This window comes from Halyomorpha halys, unplaced genomic scaffold, assembly GCF_000696795.3.
Source record: "Halyomorpha halys isolate HHAL.00 unplaced genomic scaffold, Hhal_1.1 Scaffold1339.1, whole genome shotgun sequence".
Classification (NCBI taxonomy): Eukaryota; Metazoa; Arthropoda; class Insecta; order Hemiptera; family Pentatomidae; genus Halyomorpha; species Halyomorpha halys.
In genome coordinates this window covers 6,170-11,012 of record NW_027112138.1, presented here as the reverse complement: position 1 = coordinate 11,012, position 4,843 = coordinate 6,170, and positions in this window count along the sequence as shown.

The following is a 4,843-nucleotide window of genomic DNA, read 5'->3' as shown; positions in this document are numbered from 1 at the left end:
ATATATACACATCTTACCTTCGATTTGCCCCGCCAATGACTTCTCTCGAGATAGTTTTAGTTCAAATTCTCGCATCCTCTTGAAAACTCTCTTTAAGTTTTTCACATGGTCCGTAACCGATTTACTAAACACCAGGAGATCATCTATCTATACCTGGCATACTGATCCATCTATACCCCCCAAAAATATGTCCACTAACCTTGGGCGCGATCTTCAGACCAAACGGCATCCAGGTAAATTTGTAGTGCCCTCTTTCGAATGTAAAAGCAGTTTTGTATTGGTCCTCTGGGTCCATACTAATTTGATGATACCCTGCTTTCAGGTCTAAGATGGTAAAGATTTAAGCTCCCCCTAGAATGTCAAGGATATACTCAAACATCGGTATCAGATACCTCATCGACGGTATTATCGTTTAGCTTACGATAATCGATGACCCCCCATATTTCTCCCAGTTCTCACCTGGCGAAGGTTTCTTCCGCACCGCCCACAACGAACTATTATAAGGTGACGTGCTATCCACCTGATTCCTTGTCTTCTCAAGTTGTCGATTCCTTCTCTGATGTGCTTCCTGAGCGCCTGTGGGTGTCGTCGTTCTTTAACATACGTCACTCTTTCTTGCTTTAGCGGAATCTCATGTACTGTCCCATGTACACTCAATGCATCTCCTTCATTAAAGAAAATATCGTCAAATTCATTTAATTGAGTCCTTCTAGCCCTCCGCCTGCGTTACTGCCCCTAATTGCACCTTCCCATCTGCTATAGCTTGTAGGCATCTGTACTTCATTCGTCCAATTCTAATATTCCATTTCCCATTCCTATTCTTTATCCTAGCTCCCACATTCTCTTAAAGATTACAACTAATGATCACCTGATAATCCCTGGGCATCCTACTCACTTCATGAGTTGTTAAAATGTCCCCCTTAGCTCCCCACTAACCCAGTTCTATCTCTACCTCCTCCTCTACACTGCATGACCCACCCAGAGTGATTAATTTACATTTGCAAACCTTAACTTGGAGTGTCCTCCCATCGCGGCTCAATTTCTCTAGTATTTCTCTACAAGCAATGGTGTTTGAATTGCCCGTGTCCGTCAGACAACTAACTCCACCGTTCACTCGGTTTATAGGCAAACCACCCTGCCCTGCTTTAACGTGATAGTTTCTCAATGTGCGGTCGCCTCTCTGCTTACGTTCCCTTCCTATCTCGCGTGTCCTCCTTCTTCCTGGTCCTTGCCTTCATGCGCTTCCTTGGCTTCTTAGCTCACGACCATTTCTTTGTTCATCCACTTCGTCTTCTGTTTCTGATACTCCAGAAACTACCATCGACTCACTTGACGATCCAGTCAGTCTCTGCCGAAAGCTTTTCCTCCGTAGTTGTTGGGCATAGACCTCCATAGGCTCGCCTTCGGCCTTATTCCATCTTCATCATGTATAGGCACTGCCAGGTGATGTGTCCTTTATTTCCTAATTCGAAACATCGAGTTCGGAGACATTGTGCCACCAGGTGCCCACTTTTGCCGCAATCATGACATTTGCGGTCTTCTCAGTTGCTGCTGGTTCTTGGTTTTGCTTTTCCGGATCTTCTGTCCCTGTTCAGCCTTTTCTCCCGGCCACTATACTTGTACTCTCTTCTTCTGAAGGGCGGCGTAGATGTCCTTGGCCGATTTTACCTCATCCTCCTCCATTCTGGATTCCTATTACAGGGCACTTAATTCTATAAGTTCTTAATTCTTAAGTGTCTATAAGTTCGTTTGAATTTGGTAGAGGATACTTCTTTTCACCCTACAGACGACTGAAGCCCTTCACACCTCAGCACCACCAATGTCAACCAGCTTTTCGCTTCTATTCGACCCATCAGTAGATCACCCCCTTTTAAGAAATGGCTTAGTTCTCCCGTCTCCTAGGTAAACCTATTAAGGTCGGAAACTGCCTTTCTTAAGTCCTGGGTGGACATTAATCCATTCCATCGTCGTGGCATGTTCTTCCGCTAAAGAGACCGCACATCTATATATACGTTATGGTTGGACAAGGCCTGTATACAACCCTAAACCTAACTCCCCATGTAAATAAACCTCAATAATATCTATATGGAGCATTAAAGAGATAATAAAGCAGTATCTTTCTAGCAAGCGTGCGGTTTAATTCTGTTCCCTCCTTTCCCTTTTCTTCAAACCTTTCAGTCCAAGTGATCGTAAGTGGAGCCGAGACCCGGATACTGATTGAATATATTTTAACTGAATTAAGATTTTTTTTCTTCTTCTAAATCTTAATTGTTTTTTAATCTAAATCTTTTTTTATTTATGTAGAGTGAGCTCTAACAGGGGTAAGGAACCGCAAAGGCTATTCACGGTTATTACAATTAGAGAGCATAATATAGTAACCATAAAGAGTATTAAAGAATCAAAAAAACGAAGGACGGTCCACATAGAACAACTCAAGTACTCAATACAGAAGTGGAATGGACGGTGGAATTTACGCCCTCGTCGAGTCGGACCTTCCCTGTTTGATAGATGAAGAGAATTATCCCTTCTTCAAGGAGTTCATTTACGGGTGGAAGGAGGTGGTGGGCCCCACTCATTACACGATGGGAAGGACTTGAGAAAGGGAAGGACCGCCCAACATCGGCGAGCCACCAGAAGATGAGGAAGCTGACCCAGACTGAGACCAGGAGGGCTGGATCAGCCTGGTAACTGCAGGAGACACCCAGACGGATGCAGTGGACAAGGTGCAACTCCATCAGTGGGGCGCTAGACCTAGCGCTGGGCTGCACCACAGTAAAAAAAAAGAAAAAAAATTAATTGAATAATTAATAAAAGAATAAAAAAAAAAAAAATGGTGATCCTAGGGAGCAGTGGCATGCGCAAACCCCAGCGCACTACCCCACTGCTCCCGCACCCCGTATGCCAGAGATGGCAAGGGAGGGGGATAAAAAAAAAAAATAAATAAATAAAAAAAACTATTCCCCATAATGAACAACCAATAGAATCTGGAGTTTTCACATCTATGTAAAAGTTTTTTTTTTTGTATACAGCAGTTTTATCGTTCGTGTTTCTAGAAAAACGGAGTGACAAGTTTTATTAGTTTTTAAATAGTTAATTTTAGTTTATGAAAAGTGTATTTTCTAGTTTTATTTGTGTATAGGTTAGTTTGTCTTTAGTTTTTTTTTTTTTTTTTTTTTTTTGTGGTTTGTTGCGGTTATCTTTTTGGAGTTTATGAGGCATGTTCATAAACTGGTAGGGGGAGTTAAGGCTGGACAAGGGTTTTATACAACTCTTATACTAACTCCCCCATGTAAATAAACCCCAATAATGTGTATAAGGAGTGATCGCTTAACGTACCGTGGAGCCTCTCTATACCCGCCCTGCACTCAGGGTGTTCTGGGCTGTTTAGGTGCTACCTTACCTCAAAAGCCTTAATTTCTTCCCTGACGTTAGCGTTATTGAACTCCCGACCCGCATCAGACGATATCCTTTTCAGTACTCTATAGAACTGGAACCATAAACGCTCCTAATCACCGTTAGTAGAATTACAGAGATTGACCTCTTTAGCAAAGTGGCCATGGCATATCAGATTCAAGAAAGATCGGGCGAGGCAGTAATCTTTCTTGAATCTGATATGCCAATGTAATTCTACATTGCAATAATGTAATTCTACTAACGGTGTGTTCGCAGTCGGTCTCTTCATGTGTCGCCTTGGGTGGGTGGCGGTCGTATTTGGTGTTGTAGCACACCTCACAGTTCCTGATTATCTCCTGAATCGTTTTCCGCAATAAATATTTCCGTCGAAGGGCTTGGTAGGTCTCATTGAAGCCCCGGTGATTGGTCTTTCCCAGATGGTATGCCAAGGTGACATCCCTCTGTTGATCTCCGTTCTGAATTGTTTCCACCATCAATAGGCAACGAACGAAGTTTCGATCCATTGTGATTTGTTCTAATCTCCAGAGGCGTTTTATCCTCTCCCTAACCGCTCCAATCCCGACGTATATATGGTATGTTCGCCCCGGTTTGGATGCATCTTTCATCGCTCTGCAGATCTCATCCGACCAAATAGTGGTGATCGAGGTCTTTCCGTATTTAGCGAAGTCCATCTTCATGGATTCGGAAGTTCTTGTCTTCCAAATTATTTGGTGTGATTTATCATATACCACCACCTACCCGAGCTCTTCCATCTCCGTTGGTCTTCTCTCGGTCAAGCTTTCATTCTCAGATAATGACTCATGGCCGTTCCCGTCGTTCTTTGCGTTTCTTCTTTCCCTGCGTCCATTATTGCAAAAACTGTCTCACCTCTCCTGACGTCTGTAGTTGTTCCTCCTCCATTGCATTTACGGTGATCGCGTTGGATAGGCAGTCAACGACTACATTTTCTTTTCCTGGTTAGTACTGGATTACGATGTTGTACTGATTGAGCAGTTCTTTCCATCTGGTGACCCTAGCTGAGGACTCTTAAGGCTTCCCAACCCATTGAAGTGGTCTGTGATCAGTATGTATCCGGAATTTCCTCCTGAAAACATAAGGGCGAAAATGTTCCACCGCCCACACAACACCTAACAGTTCTCGCTTCAGTGCACTGTACCTTGTCTCTGCATCTGTTAACTCCCTGCAGGCGTACAACACCAGTTGCTCTCCACCCTCACAATCCTGCGACAGTACCACCCCCAATGCGTGATCACTTGCATCTGTGGTGATGAAAAAAAGTACTTTCAAAGTCAGGGAATGCCAACACTGTTCCTTCTTAAGTGCCTCCATGCATTTCCTTATATTTCCTTTCACTATATCAGGCATCACCTTTTTTTTTTGTTTCACATCCCTTTATTCATAAAATAATCACAAAATATAAACATATGTA